Source organism: Saccopteryx leptura, chromosome 9 (genome assembly GCF_036850995.1).
Source record: "Saccopteryx leptura isolate mSacLep1 chromosome 9, mSacLep1_pri_phased_curated, whole genome shotgun sequence".
NCBI classification, from domain to species: domain Eukaryota; kingdom Metazoa; phylum Chordata; class Mammalia; order Chiroptera; family Emballonuridae; genus Saccopteryx; species Saccopteryx leptura.
In genome coordinates this window covers 84,525,118-84,543,639 of record NC_089511.1, presented here as the reverse complement: position 1 = coordinate 84,543,639, position 18,522 = coordinate 84,525,118, and the positions used below count along the sequence as shown (strand labels likewise).

Below are 18,522 nucleotides of genomic sequence, written 5' to 3'. Positions count from 1 at the left end.
CAAATCCACATTGAGAAATTAGCAACAATAATAAGGATAGCTACATAGATAAACAGTCAATAAAGTATAATGTCTGTAACTCATATTCCCATATGTGATTTAAAAGACAACTAAATAAAGCTGTAATTATAAAACGTTATTGGTGAGATTATGATGCATAAAGAAATAACCTGTATGATAATAACAATACTGCTATCAAGCAAAGTTTTTATATACTCTTGAAAGTAAGTTGTTTTTATCTGAATTAGATTGTTTTAAGCTAAGATGTAGTATAACATGCAGGCCATTGGCTAAGAAAATAAAAAATTTAAACCTATAGATTAAAACATGGAAATAAAATGGTAATCTAAATATATCTGTCTAATACAAAATAAGGTTGTGATGGAAGAATATGGAGCAAAGAAAGGTACACAATGAAAAAAAATAACAGATGCCAAACTAAATCCTGCCTTATCAGTAATTATATTAAATGTAAATGAGTTAAACATTATGTTTAAAAGGCAGATATTATCACAGGGGTCAGGAACCTTTGGCTTCCGAGCCAGATGTGGCACTTTTGATGGCTGTATCTGGCTCGCAGATAAATCTTTAATAAAAAAATAATAACATTAAAAATATAAACATTCTCATGTATTACAATCCATTCATTTCCTACCACTCATGTTCATGGTTGCGGGAGTCTGCAGCTAATCACAGCTGTCTTCCTGAACAACACCAATTTTTATTGGATAATGCGCTAACATACACGGGTCATTGTATGGCTCTCACGGAATTACATTTTAAAATATGTGGCATTCATGGCTCTCTCAGCCAAAATGTTTTCCAAACCCTGTCTTAGCAGAATGTATTTTTTTAAAGATTTTATTCAATTTTCCATAGAGGAGAGAGAGAGAAAGAGAGAGAGAAAGAGAGAGAGAGAGAGAGAGAAGGAGGGAGGAGCAGGAAGCACCAACTCCCATATGTGCCTTGACCAGGTAAGCCCAGGGTTTCGAACCAGTGAACTCAGTGTTCCAGGTCAACGCTTTATCCACTGCGCCACCACAGGTCAGGCTGTATTTTTTTTAAAAATCCAAGTCTAGGTCATCTACAAGAAGCACACTTAAAACTCAAATTTTCAAACAGATTCAAAGTAATAGAAAAAATACAATGCAATCATTGAACAAAATATAATAGAATTTGAGTGGCTATAATAATATCACACAAAATAAACTGATAATTGTATGAAAAGAAGACACAAAGAATGAGAGAAAATATTTGCTCACACATTTGCTGGTGGAAATGTAAAATGTTGGAGCTGCTTTGAAAAATTCTTTGCAGTTATTCAAAATGTTAAAAATGGAATTACCATATGATCCAGCAATTGTACTCCTAAGTATATACTCCAGAAGAAATGAAAACATATATATAGATAAAATGTTCATAGCAGCATTATTTCATAAAAGCCTAAATTTTGGAACAATCCAAATGTTTTTTAACTGAAGAATAAACAAACAATATTTGTTATAGCCATATACTCTAATGCCATTTTGCAATAAGAATAATGACACAGGCTACAACATGGGTGAGCCTTACATGCATTATGCATTTAATAAAAAAACAACAACCCAGAAACCTAGCAAAAGCAACTAAAAAAACCCTTATTATATGATTTCATTTATGATATGTCCAGAATGGGAAAATTCATATAAACAAAAACAATATTAGTGATTATTAAAGGATGAAGGTGGTTTCCAGTAGATATGAAATTTCATTTTGTGGTATATAATAATATTTTAAAATTAAATGGTGGTGATGAGATTCACAATTCTGTGTATATATTAAAAGTAACTGAATTGAATGTATTGAACTTACATACCACATGAATTTCATGGTATGTAAATTAAATACATTTTTTTTAAAAAAAGATGAAAATAAGAATGATGACAAAGTATTTCTTAGTAATATTAAACTCTAGAGAACAGCAAAAATATTTTAAAGCACTCAGAAAAAATATATCATCCTAGAATTGTACACAAAACTGTCTATCGAGTAAGACAAAGTAAAGACATTTTAAAGATTTTTAGAGCCCATCAGAGTTTACCAATCTTGAATTTTACTGAAAAAAAAAAGTCCTATAATGAAAAGAAAAATGAATGTAGCATACTAGAACTTCAGCAAAGATGATATAAGATTGACATTAAAAAATTCTATGTACCAAAAATAGTCCCTTAGTATAACTAATGGAAAATGAATGCCATTTATAATAGCAACAATGTCTCTAAAGCAGTTAGAAATAAACTTTAAAAAAATGTGCAAGATCATTATAGAGAAAATATAAATATAGAAAAACAATTAAACAATGTAGTATGTTCATGAAAGGGCTCAATTTTGTGAAGATAAAAAATGTCCCTTAAACTAGTAATTCCAATGCAATTCTAATAAGAGTTGCTTAAACTTGACAAATTTTCAAAAAATTATACAGAAGGGCTGAACTCAATAATAAATTAATGAAGGGATTTGCCTTGCCTGATATTAAGATATAGGATAAACCTATAATAGATATGAGAATGTAGAGGTAAAATAAAGCAAAAACAATAGATCACTTATAAATGAACACTCCTACACAGCATATTGATATAATAAAGGTAATAATAAATAAAGTTTAAAAAATAAAAAATAACATCCTTTATTATTAATCACCTAAACCTAAATAACCTCCAACACATACATGGAAGACAGCATCATGTTTTCTTGATAGAAGGAGTAGGAGATAAAATGTGGAAGTGTTGGAAGCTTCCATAAAACTGCAATTTTTGATTCTCTTAAATAATTTTTCTTAAATAAATATGGTAAAATATTAACATTTAATTAATTTAGGCAGGGGTGCACATGCATAGTTCCAGTTAGGATTAAGTAAAATAACATACTTAGAGTTACTGGTTCAAACTAGGACTTTGATACATATTATTTTCATCTTTCTTTCTTCAAATGATAGATATTTTATTCTCTTTTGGTAATACAGCATCAAGGAAAATCTGGAAATTTCTTACCTTAATAATTTTATTTGTTGATAATAACAACATAAGATTAACCAGAGATTTCTTTTAGTGAATTAGTTCAGAGTCTTTTACTTTCAAACAAGGAAGTAACAACAATGCTAGATTCTCTCATTTCAACCAAAATGAAAATAATTTGAACTATCAAGCAAAGTAGAAACAGACTCATATATAAAGGGCAGGCTGGGCCTTGAGTGGTTAGCTTAGTAAAGAGTATCATCCCAAACAACAAGGTTGTGAGTTTGAGCCACTGGTCAGGGTACACACATGGAAAGCAACCAGTGAATGCACGACTGAGTGGAACAACAAATAAATGCTTCCTTTCCCCCTCCTCTCTTTCTCCCTTCTTCTCTCTGTCTCTAAAAAGAAGTTAAAAAAAATTAAGCCTAGGCCGGATAGTTTGGTCAGTTGGAGCATCTCCCTGAGAGCAGAGGTTGCCATTGCCAGTTTGATTCTTGGGCTAGGGCACATACAGGAGCAGCTCCATGTTCCTGTCTCTTTTCCCTCCTCCTCTCAAAATAAATAAATAAATAAATAAATAAATAAATAAATAAATAAATAGCTGGCTGACAGCTGTGGGATGGAGGTGGGGCTGCATAAAGAATGTAGAGGAATTAAATTAAAAAAGGACAAAAAAATAAAAAAAAAAACTCATGGACATGGACAACAGTGTGGTGATTGCTGAAGCCAGAGGGGCAGGTGGGAGAGGTTAAGAAGGGTATGAAGGGATAAATGGTGATGGACAATACTCTATCTGGAGGGGGGGTAAACACACAACATGGTAGACAGAAATGTGTTGTAGAATTGGGCACCTCAAACCTGTATAATTGTGTCAACCAGTGTCACTCCAATAAATTCACTAAAAAAAGTGCAACAGCCTGACCTGTGGTGGTGCAGTGGATAAAAGCATCCACCTGGAACACTGAGGTCACTGGTTCGAAACCCCGGGCTTGCCTGGGCAGGGCACATATTGGGATTGATGCTTCCTGCTCCTCTCCCATTTGTCTCATTCATTCATTCTCTCTCTCTCTCTCTCTCTCTCTCTCTCTCTCTCTCTTTCTCCCTCTCTCTCTCTCCTCTCTCTCAAAATGAATAAATAAGTAAAATTTAAAAAAGATTTTTAAAGAGCAACACACATAATTTGTAAAGGGCTCTTTTGGGCCATTTTGTTTGAGCAACTTTCTAAAATTTTTTATAAAAAATATTCTTAAAGAAATTTTAAACTCTATTTCTCTAGCTATATGCTTTAAAGTGTTTCTCTCCAGATGAGAGCCTGTACAAGTGGGCTCAAACTCAAAACGTAGGATGGGCTTGGCATCTGTATTTCAGTTTTAATATTCAGATATGGTGATCCCCATTCTTCATTTCTACACACTGAAAAGGTGATAACAGACAAAACCAGGTAATTCCAGGTGGACTCCAGGAAGCTGAAAAATGCCAGTTTCTTAGGTAAGAAACAGCTTGAGTCTGGACTTTAAAGCACAGGTGGATAATATCCAAGGAAACAGAGGGAGTTGTTCGGGCTTATTTTAGGAGAAAAATAAAATAAAGCAATACAGGTAGTTCATCTATTACATTTGCCAGTGCCTATGAAGTAAATTCCTATGGCCTAAAATTTCCTTCTGTAATATCTAAGTCCTAGAAATTTCCTACTGCTTTTTCAAAGCGCAGCATCTACATAGCCTATTCCTCATTTACCTAGACATTACATTTGCTTTATTTATGCATTCACTAAATAATATACTGACTTTGAGTCTTCAAAACAGATTACTTAAGAAGTACGATGTTAGACCTGAAGATGGCTGTGGAGTAGGCAGACGCACAGACGCCCAGCTCACACCACCAAACTGGATTACAAATTAATTAAAAAACAATCAGCGTGAAAAACCAACTCTGGACTACAAGAACAGCTCTCAAAAACCAAGGAGCAAAGAAGAAGCCACAAGAAACCTGGTAAGGAGCGGCTGAATCTCCCCTGCTTACAGGAACAGAGGAGGGGGTGAATTTCTTCTCTCAGAGACACAGACGTCTAATAACGATACTTTCTTAATAAGGCTACATTAGATATGCTAAAGACAAAACTAACTAACCAAAATACCCTGTATTCTCACAAGATGCTAATTAAATAATTATGTGGACCTTAATCTCAATAGAGATCACGTCAGGAGAAGGTGGCTTATTTTTTTTTTTTAAATGATGTGTCACCAGTCTCAAGTTCAGATCGCCCTCCTATCAGTAAAATAACTTTCTTGTTTACCTAAAATGTTGTTGAATCTCCTGGCTCAGCACCGCTTAGAGGAACCTGTCCAGGTCAATTAAGACATCCCCCCCCAAAAAAAAAAAAAAAAGACATCCTACTTGGGCCTTATCTCTTCATGGCCCCACTGGTCCTGGTAAAGGCCAATTAATTTCAGTGAGCAGGTTAACTAAGCACACAGATGGACCAGTTAGCAATCTTCAAAGCTCTCAGGGACCAGGTAGGGATATAAATGTAAGTCTAGAGTTAGATGTAAAGCAAAAAATAAGCAGTGGGTTCTACACCTAACATATAGGCATTCAAATTCTATTTGTTTTACAAACACTGCTCCAGTCAGATAATACATTAGCAGACAGTCAGCCTAGAGATCCACCCATGTGCACTTATGCCAGAAATTTGCAACTCTGGATGCCTCCTTTATGGTCCTGTTCTGACTCTTCCTGTCTCATTACTTGAACTATTCCATAGCTTTAAGAACCCAATCTTCACATGCCAGTTTGACTAAATGGGTCCCTTCAACTGTTTCCCTGGTAGGAATTGCTTTATTTTTTGTGGCAACACAAATTAGTTGGCACAAGCACATTATGAACCAAAGTCCAGATCTGTCTCTCTCACTGTGCACTCCCACCAAGTCCATCCTCCAAAGTCATTAGAGCTGCAGTCAGTGACAACGACATGACAACTGTACAATCCTATCATCAGGGACATCATGAACACGTGCTTAAAACTTAAACCTCTGTCACACATACTCTCAAACCTAAAAACCAACCAATAAACAAAAAACACCTTATAAGATTTACTAAAACAATAAAAACAAAAGGTCTCATTTGCTTAGAACTATATACTTCAAGGAAAAAGGCAAATTTTCACCTACAGGAGCAACTGTTTATCAAATGTTTCCTTATTATGTTTTGCAGAGTGTTCATGACATTGACTCCCATCAAATGCCCAGCATTACAACCACAGGGCATGATCTGAAGAAAATAGAAGAACCTTGGTTATGTTGGCATTGAATTTCATTTTATTCCATTGCCAGTTAAATTTTATGTGATTTTTCCCCTTCGATAACTGCTCACAATCTATTTTTGCAATTTACCCAAGTTTTCATGATTTGTAAATTTATGGTTCAGCCAAGAGAAATAATCTTGCCCATGGTTAAAACAATTGAGGGGGATCTGAAGATGGCAGCAGAGTAGGCAGACGCACAGACGCCCAGCTCACACCACCAAACTGGATTACAAACTAATTTATGAAAAATCAGCGTGAAAAAACAAATCTGGACTATAAGAACAGCTCTCAAAAACCAAGGAGCAAAGAAGAAGCCACACAAACCTGGTAGGGAGCGCCTGAATCTCCCCTGCTTACAGGAATGGGGGGGGGGAGGGTGAGGCTGAGAGCCCAGAAGGGATCTCACTCCAAACAAAAGAGCAGAAAATACTGCTCACAGCCACTTGCCTGGCAACCAGGGAATGAGGTATGTTGAAAGGGCCGGCTTGTCTTCCAAAAAGAAAGAAGAGAGAGAGAGAAAGATGAGGAGGGGCAGAGGAATGCATGGGACGACATCAGAAGCTGACTCATCCAGTGCTGGAGGCGGCCATAACTGGAGGAGAGGCTGGTCCTTCCACAAAACAAAAGTCTAAAGTGCTTCTGGGTCACAGATGTCCAGACATAACTACAACTCCAATCAGCGCAACAAGACACAGCTGAAAACAAGAAGTGGGGAGGAGGGGCAGTAACTCAGGTCTTCATAAATATCTGAGATACACCTCCCCCTACTGAAGCTGAGAAAACACCTCACCCCCAGAGAGAATAACTGGCAGAAGAAGCCTTCAGAGTCTCAGGTTACATCCACCTATTCCTGGATACAGTTTCAAATAAGCCCCCTGCTAACATCAGTAAACAAGACTATTACCTGTTAAGAAAACAAACAAATAAAGACATAAAAGCAGCCCAAATCTGAAAGTGGATTACAAATAATAGCTGATGCCAACCCAAGAAGACCTAGAAATAACACAATTGAAGAGTGGAGGCAGACAACACCAAGTCTAGACTCAACCAGCTGTACAAACAATACACCCAAACACGCAGACATAATGAGAAGACAGAGAAGTGCAATCCAATGAAATCACAAGGGAAACTTCCAGGAAATGAACTGAGTGATATGGAAATAAACAAACTTCTGGTTAGGAGTTCAAAATAATGATTGTAAGGATGCTTAGGGATCTTAGAACAACAATGGATGGTCATTACAAACACGTAAATAAAGAAATAGCAAGTATAAAAGAGGATATTGAAATATTAAAAAAGAATCAGGGGGAGATGACAAATACAATATCAGAAATGAAGACCACAATGGAAGAAATTAAAAACAGGATGGATGGAGCTGAGGATCAAATCAGCGTGTTGGAGGACAAGTGGAATGAAGACATGAAAGCAGAGAAGAAAAAAGAAAAGAGACTCAAAAAGTTTGAGGAAACTCTATCTCTGTGAAAACATGAAGAGAAATAACATCCACAACATAGGAATTCCTGCAGAAGAAAAAAAAAAAACAATGGATAGAGACTTTGTTTAATCATATTATAGCTGAAAACTTTCCTAAATTAATGCAGGAGAAACTCTCACAAGTTTAAGAAGCACAGAAAACTCCATTAAATACAAACCCAAAAAAATCTATACCAAGACACATAATAATTAAAATACAAAAGCTAAGAGATAAAGAGAAAATATTAAAAGCTGCTAGAGAAACAAAGGCTATCACCTACAGTTCATTCAGTGCTGGAGGCGGCCATAACTGGGGGAGGGGCTGATCCTTCCACAAAGCAAAATACAAAAGTACTTCCAGGTCACAGAGATACAGACATCTCTTTAGCTCCAATCAGCGCAATAAGACAGAGCTAAAAACAAGAAGTGAGGAGGGGCAGTAACTCAGGTCTCCATGGAGATCTGAGATACACCTCCCCTTACTGAAAGCAAGCTGCCCCCAGAGAGATTAACTAGCAGAAAAAGCCTTCAGAGCCTTAGGTTACACCCACAGCATTCCTGGATAGAATTTCAAATAAGCCCCCTGCTGAGATCAGCAAATAAGAAAATGACCTCTTAAGAAAACAAACAAATCAAGACTTCAAAGCGGCCCAAATCCGAAAGTGGATTACAAATAATAGCTGATGCCAACCCAAGAAGACCTAGAAACAACACAACTGAAAACTGGAGGCAGACAACACCAAGCCTAGACTCAACCAGCTCTACAAAGAAAACACCCAAACACACAGACATAATGAGAAAACAAAGAAGTGCAATCCAAATAAAACCACAAGAGAAACCTTCAGGAGATGAACTGGGCGACATGGAAATAATCCAACCTCTGGATGTGGAGTTCAAAATAACGATTTTAAGGATGCTTAGGGATCTTAGAACAAAAATGGATGGTAATCACGAACACCTAAATAAAGAAATAGCAAGTATAAAAAAGGATATTGGCCCTGGCCGGTTGGCTCAGTGGTAGAGCATTGGCCTGGCACGCAGGAGTCCTGGGTTCGATCCTGGCTGGGGCACACAGGAGGAGCACCCATCTGCTTCTCCACACCTCCCACTCTCCTTCTTCTCTGTCTCTCTCTACCCCTCCCACAGCTAAGGCTCCATTGGAGCAGCATTTGCCCGGGCACTGAGGATGGCTCTGTGACCTCTGCCTCAGATGCTGGAATGGCTCTGATTGCGGCAGAGTGATGCCCCAGAATGGGCAGAGCATCGCCCCCTGGTGGGCGTGCCAGGTGGATCCCAGTCAGGTGCATGCGGGAGCCTGTCTGACTGCCTCCCCGTTTCCAACTTCAGAGAAATACAAAAAAAAAAAAAAGATATTGAAATATTAGAAAGAATCAGTGGAAGATGACAAATACAATATCAAAAATGAAGACCACAATGGACGGAATTAAAAACAGAATGGATAGAGCTGAGGATCAAATCAGTGAGTTGGAGGATAACTGGAATGAAGGCATGAAAGCAGAGAAGAAAAGAGAAAAGAGACTCAAAAAGTCTGAGAAAACTCTTAGAGAGCTCTGTGAAAACATAAAGAGAAATAACATCCGCATTATAGGGGTTCCTGAAGAAGAAAAGAAAGAACAAGGGATAGAGACTTTGTTCAATCATATCATAGCTGAAAACTTCCCTAAATTAATGCAGGAGAAACTCTCACAAGTTCAAGAAGCACAGACAACACCACTAAAGAGAAACCCAAAGAAACCTACACCAAGACACATCAAAATTAAAATACCAAAGCTAAGTGATAAAGAGAAAATATTAAAAGCTGCTAGAGAAAAAAAGGATAACACTTACAAAGGAGCCCCTATAAAGATGACATCAGACTTCTCAACAGAAACACTTGAGGCCAGAAGGGAATGGCAAAAAATATTCAAAGTAATGCAGAACAAGAATCTACAACCAAGACTACTTTATTCAGCAAGGCTATCACTTAACATTGAAGGAGAAATAAAAAGTTTCCCAGACAAAAAAAAACTCAAGGAATTCATTACAACCAAACCAATGCTGCAGGAAATGTTAAGGGGCATGGTGTAAACAGAACAAAGTGGGAAAAGAATATAGCAAAAGAGGAATACAGCTTTAAAGAATAAAATGGCAATAACCAACTACATATCAATAATAACCTTAAATGTAAATTAATTAAATGAGCCAATCAAAAGACATAGGGTAGCTACATGGATAAGAAAACTGGACCCTTACATATGTTGTCTACAAGAGACACATCTTAAAACAAAAGATCCACATAGACTGAAGGTATAAGAATGGAATAAAGCATTTCATGCAAATGGAAATGAAAGAAAAGCTGGGGTAGCAATACTTATATCAGAAAAAATGGACTTTAAAACAAAGGCTATAGAAAGAGATAAAGAAGGCCACTACATTATGATAAACGGAGCAATCCAACAGAAAGATATAACTATTATAAATATCTACGCACTTAATATAGGATCAACAGCAATACTATAATAATAAGGGATTTCAATACCCCACTAACATCACTAGATAGATCCTCAAGAACGAAAATTAACAAAGAAACAGCAGACTTAAAGGATACAATAGATCAACTCGATTTAATAGATAACTTCAGAACTTTTCACCCTAAAGTAGCAGAATTTACATTCTTTTCAAGTGTTCATGGTACATTCTCTAGGATAGACCACATGTTAGGGCACAAAAGTGGTGTCAACAAATTTAAGAAGATTGAAATCATATCATGCACTTTCTCTGATCGCAAAGGCATGAAAATAGAAATCAACTACAAGAGAAAAACTCAAAAGTTCTCAAAAACATGGAAACTAAATAGCAGGTTGTTAAATAATGAATGGATTAAGAATGAGATCAAAGAAGAAATAAAAAAATTCTTAGTAACAAATGATAATGAGCATACAACAACTCAAAATTTATGGGACACAGCAAAAACAGTACTGAGAGGGAAGTTCATAGCACTACAGGCACAATTTAAGAAGCTAGAAAAGCCTCAAATAAATAACTTAACCCTGCATCTAAAAGAACTAGATAAAGAACAGCAAGTAAAGCCCAAATGTAGTAGAAGGAAGGAAATAAAAAAAGATCAGAGCAGAAATAAATGAAATAGGCTAAAGAAACAATACAGAGGATCAATCCAACTAGGAGCTGGTTCTTTGAAAAGGTAAACACGATTGATGAATCTTTAACTAGACTCAACAAGAAAAAAAAGAGAGGACTCAAATAAATAAAATTAGAAATGAGAGTGGAGAAATAACAACTGACACAACAGAAATACAAAATATTGTAAGAAAATACTATGAAGAACTGTATGCCAAAAAACTAGACAACCTAGATGAAATGGACAAATTCCTTGAAACATACAATTTTCCAGAAATCAATCTGCAAGAATCAGAAAACCTAAGCAGACTGATTGCACCAAATGAGATCAAAACAGTTATCAGAAAGCTCCCAACAAAAAAAAGTCCTGGGCCTGATGACTTCACAAGTGAACTCAAGCAAATATTCAAAGAAGAACTAACTCCTATCCTTCTCAAGCTATTTCAAAAAATTCAAGAAGAAGAAAGACTTCCAAGCTCCTTTTATGAGGTAAGCATAATTCTGCTTCCAAAACCAGGCAAAGACAACACAAAGAAAAAATAGTATAAGCCAATATCCCTGATGAATTTAGATGCTAAAATCCTCAAGAAAATATTAACAAACCAGATCCAACAATATATGGAAAAAATCATACATCATGATCAAGTAGGATTTATTCTGGGGAGGCAAGGCTGGTACAATATTCGCAGATCAATCAATGTGATTAACCACATAAACAAAAAGAAGGATTAAAACCACATGATAATTTCCATAGATGCAGAAAAAGCATTAGATAAAATCCAGCTCCCATTCATGATCAAAACTCTCAGCAAAGTGGGAATACAGGGAACATACCTCAACATGATAAAAGCCATCTATGACAAACCCACAGCCAACATCATACTCAATGGCCAAAAATTAAAAGCAATCCTCTTAAGATCAGGAACAAGGCAGGGGTACACCCCTTTCACCACTTTTATTCACCATAGTTCTGGAAGTCCTAGTCATAGCAATCAGACAAGAAAAAGAAATAAAAGGCATTCAAGTTGGAAAAGAAGAAGTTAAACTATTATTATTTACAGATAATATGATATTATATACAGAAAACCCTAAAGTCTCAGTCAAAAAACTACTGGACCTGATAAATGAATTCAGCAAAATGGCAAGATATAAAATTAATACTCAGAAATCAGAGGCATTTTTATACACTAACAATGAACAGTCAGAAAAAGAAATTAAGGACACAATCCACTTCACTATTACAACCAAAAAAATAACATACGTAGGAGTAAATTTAACCAAGGAGATTAAAGACTTGTACTAGAAAAATTATAAAACATTGATAAAAGAAATCAAGGAAGATACAAACAAGTGGAAGCATATCATATACCGTGCTCATGGTTAAGAGGAATAAACATCATTAAAATGTCTATATTACCCAAAGCAATTTATAAATTCAATGCAATACCAATTAAAATACCAGTGACATATTTTAAAGATATAGGTCACATATTCCAGAAATTTAAATGGAACCAAAAAAGAACACAAATAGCCTCAGCAATCTTAAAGAAGAAGAATAAAGTGGGAGATATCACATTTCCTGATATCAAGTAATATTATAAGGCCATTGTACTCAAAACAGCATGATACTGGCATAAGAACAGGCATATAGATCAATGGAACAGAACAGAGAACCCAGAAATAAACCTACAGCTCTATGGACAACTGATATTTGACAAAGGAGGTAAGGAAATACAATAGAGTAAAGACAGCCTCTTTAATAAATGGTGTTGGGAAAATTGGACAGCTACCTGCAAAAAAATGAAACTAGACCACTAACTTACATCATTTATAAAAATAAACTCAAAATGGATAAAAGACTTAAATGTAAGCCATGAAACCATAAGCATCTTAGAAGAAAACATAGGCAATAAGCTCTCCGACATCTCTCGCAGCGATATATTTGCTGATTTATCTCCACGGGAAGTGAAATAAAAGACAGGATAAACAAATGGGACTATATCAAACTAAAAAGCTTTTGCACAGCCAAAGACAAGAACAGAATAAAAAGACAAACTACACAATGGGAGAACATATTTGACAGTACGCCTGATAAGGGGTTAATAATCAAAATTCATAAAGAACTTGTAAATCTCAACAGCAGGAAGACAAACAATCCAATAAAAAAAATGGCCTGAAGAAATGAATAATACTTCTCCAAAGAGGACATACAGATGGCCAATAGGCATATGAAAAAATGCTCATCATCACTAATCATTAGAGAAATGCAAATTAAAACCACAAAAAGATATCACCTCACACAGGTCAGAATGGCACTCATCAACAAAACAACACAGACTAAGTGCTGGTGAGGATGTGGAGAAAAGGGAACCCTCCTGCACTGCTGGTGGGAATGCAGACTGGTGCAGCCTTTGTGGAAAACAGTATGGAGATTTCTCAAAAAATTAAAAATCAAACTTCCTTTTGACCCAGCTATTACCACTTTTAGGAATATACCCTAAGAACACCATAGAACTGTTCCAAAAGGAGAAATACACCCCCATGTTTATGGCAGCATTGTTCTCAATAGCGAAGATCTGGAAATAGACCAAGTGTCTGTCAGTGGATGAGTGGATTAAAAAGCTTTGGTGCATATATACTATGGAATACTACTCAGCCATAAGAAATGATGACATTGAATCATTTACAATAACATGGATGTACCTTGATAACATTATACGGAGTGAAATAAGTAAATCAGAAAAAACTAAAAACTATATAAATCCATACATAGATGGAACATAAAGTGAGACTCAGAGACATGGACAAGAATGTGATGGTAACAGGGGGTAGGGCAGGCGGTGGGGAGGGGGTGAGGCTAGGGAGAGGGGGTGGGGAAGGGATGGGCACAAAGAAAACCAGATAGAAGGTGACGGAAGACAATTTGACTTTGGGTGAGGGTTATGCAACATAATCTAATGTCAAAATAATCTGGAGATGTTTTCTCTGAACATGTGTACCCTGATTTATCAATGTCACTGCATTAAAATTAATAAAAATAAGATAAAAAAAAAGAAGTAGTATGTTCGCCTGACTAGGCCGTGGCGTAGTAGATGCAGTGTCAGACTGGGATGCGGAGGACCCAGGTTCAAAATTCTAAAGTCTCCAGGTTGAGTGCGAGCTGATCTGGTTTGAGATAGGTTCACCAGCTTGGACCCAAGTTCGCTGTCTTGAGCAAGGGGTCACTCAGTCTGCTGTAGCTCCCAGTCAAGCACATATGAGAAAGCAATCAATGAACAACTAGGTTCGGCAATGAAGAATTGATGTTTGTCATCTCTCCCTTTTCCTGTATGTCTATCCCTCTCTCTGTCTCTGTCTCTGTCTCTGTCTGTCTGTCTCTCTCTCACACACACACACACACACACACACACACACACACAAAAGTACTATGTTAGGTAATGAGGACAAAGTTGTGAAAGAGACACAATTATGCCCTTAAGTGTTAGTAAGGGAACACAGGTAAGGCAGCTGGTCACTGCAGAAGGGTGTAACATGTGTTATCCTGTGAGAAATAAAGGAGGTAAAATCAACCTGAATCCCTTCTTTAAATAACAGAAACCTTGCTTTTATTGCCTTATGTGCTTCAGGATAGATTGACTCTCACCTACCCTTAGGAAAGAGGAGTTAGAAGAAGCTCTACCTGACTCCAGGACATACTCAGAGTTCCTATTGGGACACATTTATCTCATTGGAATGAAATACAAGATTTTTAGGCATTTTGCTTAATGTTTTTATATTTTGACCGGTAGGGAAAGATGTAAGGATATTTTTATTACTTTGGACATGAATGTGATTATAATAGCCCATGATAATGAGCAACCATCTTATATACACTAGGAGAGCACCAACGAGAAGAAGCAAAAACAAGAGATGGGGTCTGGTCCTGTGGCTTGAGCTTCAAATAAATCCTTCTTTGATGATTCTAAGCTTCATTTATATAAGCCAAAACACAAGCTTTATCAATTATTTTTGAGTTGTGTTTTCTGTTTCATGCAGCACAGGGTCTTCATTGATAATGCACAATTTGGAGATTTATTTTATATATAGGGATAGGAATAAACTGAAGAATTTTAAGTGGAGAGTAACAAGAATATGTGCTTTAGGAAGAGAGCTTTGACTTCTGTTCTAGTCAAAATGGCATAGACTCATTATTCTTTATTCCTCCCATTGGAGTATAACTACAGACCAGGGTAACATGACAGATAAACCTAGGAGGATCTGTAAGGTGAAAGAGAAAGACTAACTGGCTAGGGCCACAGAACCTTAGGAACAAAACTGTCCTGGCATCTTCAAATTCTGGTCCACTCCTTGCACCAACAAAAGACCAAGAATTGGCAACTCCTGAATCCCAAACCAGCAGGATAAAGGAGCCCAGGTAGGCTTCTTCCTTTCCTGATGAACTGGAGTTCTGCAAACAAGAGGCCAAGAGAAGCGCTCATTGCTCCTGGGAGCTCAAGTCCCTTTCACCATCCCTTTCTCTTCAGAGACAATGGGCAGTCCAGGCAGCCCAGAAGCTCAGGCAGAGATTAAGAAAGAGCCCATCAATAACCAGATTAAGAAAGAGCACATAGCCAGGGAAAGTGCTCTCCTAGGGCCTAGGAACAACAGGGAAATTCAGGCTGAGGAAGTTATTTCTGCCTCACAGATGGCATCAGCTGAGATCAGCCAATGACCCAGTGGCACCAGGCAAAGAGCAGATAAAAATAGCATCTCAGAGGCTGTCAAAATTAAATTGTCATTAGATCTAAAGCTCAAAAAAAAAAATTAGTATCTGCATGCATAATATTAAAAGGGTAAGTGCTTGCTAAAATGAAAGATTAAACTAGGATCCAGAGTCTCTCAACATAATAACCAAAATTTCTAGGTTATAATCGAAAAGTGCTTGTCACATTAAGAACCAAGAAAATCACAGCGTGAATGAAAAATATAAAGACAAAGATATAACACTAAAATGAAACTGATGTTAGGATTGTTTGATAAAAAGTAGCTCTTATAATAGTGCTTCCATGAGCAACTACAAATATCCCTGAGACTAATTATTAAATAATCTCACTAAAATATAGAAAATATAAAAATGTACTAAAATTAAAATTATGAAACTGAAAATGAAAAATATGACAATCATAATTTTAAAAGTCACTGGAGGACTCAATGACAGAAAGAGCACAAACAGAAGAAAAAATCAGTAAACCTGAAGATAAACTACAAAGGTATCCTTGCCTGTAGCTTGGAGAGCAGCAGCATTACAGAGGCTTGTAAGACACTGTAGTAAAATTCAATAAGAGGAATGGTGATCTGAAATGAGGGAGTGGCAATGAAAAAAAAGGGAGATTTTCAAGGAGGTTTGGATGAAACATAAATAAAACTTGGTCATTTATTTGGACATGGCTGTAAGAGAAAGGGAGAAATTGAAGACAAATCCTAAATTGCCTTAGGCAACTGAGTGAATGTTCATATAAATGACAGAGGAAGAAAAATAGGTTTGGGAGAAAAAAGTCATGAATACAGTTTTGGACATTCTTTATTTGAGGTGTTATTGAGCTGGACATCTTGATATGTCAGCCACCTACCTTATGACATAGTAATTAACTGCTCTCTCCACTGAATATGAAGAACTTAGCTCGGGACCTAGCATTTAGTATCTATTAGTTTTGTTAGGTATGGAATGAATTAGTATGTGAATGTTGATTTCTTATAAATTCTCAAAACATTTTTTCCCCAGCAGCATGGACCAGCTTAGGCAGACACTCTCACATGATTGTCACATATCCAAAGATCAGCTACACTGCTGGGATATCAAGAGTCTATAGGCAAATGAACCTGACCAGTAAATACTGGATGTCTTTGCATATCTCAGAATGGAACACAAGCTCAGCAATGTAGCATCTATTATTTAAATCCAAACACTATAAACCATATAATAAAATACTGGTTTTATTTTTTTATCTTCTTATTTTTATTTATTTATTTATTTTTTCCAGAGAGAGAGAGTCAGAGAGAGGGATAGACAGGGACAGACAGACAGGAACGGAGAGATGAGAAGCATCAATCATTCATTTTTTGTTGCGCATTGTGACACCTTAGTTGTTCATTGATTGCTTTCTCATATGTGCCTTGATTGCAGGCCTTCAGCAGACCAAGTGACCCCTTGCTCAAGCCAGCGACCTTGGGTCCAAGCTGGTGAGCTTTTGCTCCAACTAGATGAGCCCGTGCTCAAGCTGTCGACCTCGGGGTCTCAAACCTGGGTCCTAGGCATCCCAGTCCGACGCTCTATCCACTGTGCTACTGCCTGGTCAGGCTTTATTTTTTGATATTTAAAAATATTTTATTTTTCTAACATTTGAAAGAATGCTTCACACATATGACCAAATTAGATCATCAGAGAAAAGTTCATCAATTGTACATCATATTTGATCTATTATTGTTCCAATTTTCCTCTACATTAAAAACTTGTTTGAGAAGAAAAATAATGAAACTGAGAAAAGCGTTCCAAATTCCGGAATGTTAATCCATCTGGCACCCTTTGCTTTATTCTAATTCACTGCAGTTTGCTGTGTTGAGAATCTCGCATAATATTTCATTGCTATATAGGAGCCATGGATAAATTCTTGGGTCATCAACTGAAGAATTTCTGCCCTACAAACCAGCAGGATATTAGTCCTTCTGCTAGACCAAGACTCAAGGGGTCCCATGTCAGTGCCTCACATGATGCTTTTAGGAAGCTGCTCCCTATTTCTTCTGCCCCTCATTCCTGTAGATGTTGCCTGGGGGATACCCAAACTCCATTTTCCCTAGAACGTTTGAGTATACTTTTCCTTCACCATGGCACCCAAAGGAGAATCTAAATTTCTAATTCAGTCAGCCCCAGGAAGACCAAAATTTTCCTGCCAGCCCTTCTCTCAAGACTGATAATGATCTCAGCCTATATTACCACTGTATCTATTCTGCCCTTCAGAAGTTGTGGCCTACTTTAGTGCCCATTTTGGGAATACTTGCTTGGAATACATTCATACTTCTAAAACACATTGCTCTGGTCTGAGGGCTTTTATGTCTCCCTTGGCACTTTCAGTTCAAGAACTTCCCTCAGTTCATCTGGCAAAGGAACCTAAGCTACTTCTTGAAAGAGACATATTTTGTATAGTCCATTTTAGAAGATATCATCATATTAGGCATTTGTAGCAAATGTTTTGCTAGAATAGAGCCCAGAGTAAAAAGGTGATTTTGTTTGCAATAGAGTTTTAAAAGAGAGTCCCTACTGGGATAGTGATATGTAAGCTATATCTAGATTCTTGATACACCTACCCATTTTTCTAAGGTACTTGAGCAAAAGAAACAAAAATTTTGAGAGACTTTTCTTAATAATTTTATTCATTGAAATTTTAAACTTTTACATTGATAATTTAATGTAGTTTAAAAATCATGCAATTCATGCTGCTATATAATTTTCATATTTTAAAAAATATGTAAATAAAAAATAAGAGTAATATAATAACTCATTGTTAGTCTAGTCATTAAAGAACCAGAGTTCACAGTTGCTTTATGCAGGTTTATATCCCATACTAGGTGCAGAAT

The 18,522-nt window shown here is 36.6% G+C and overlaps 1 protein-coding gene across 4 annotated transcripts in view; it reads right to left on the bottom strand.

Moving 5' to 3' along the window:
* The window catches only part of NRG3 (neuregulin 3), a 1,209,406-nt gene that overhangs the window by 239,926 nt on the left and 950,958 nt on the right, over positions 1-18,522 (bottom strand). The window lies entirely within an intron of this gene.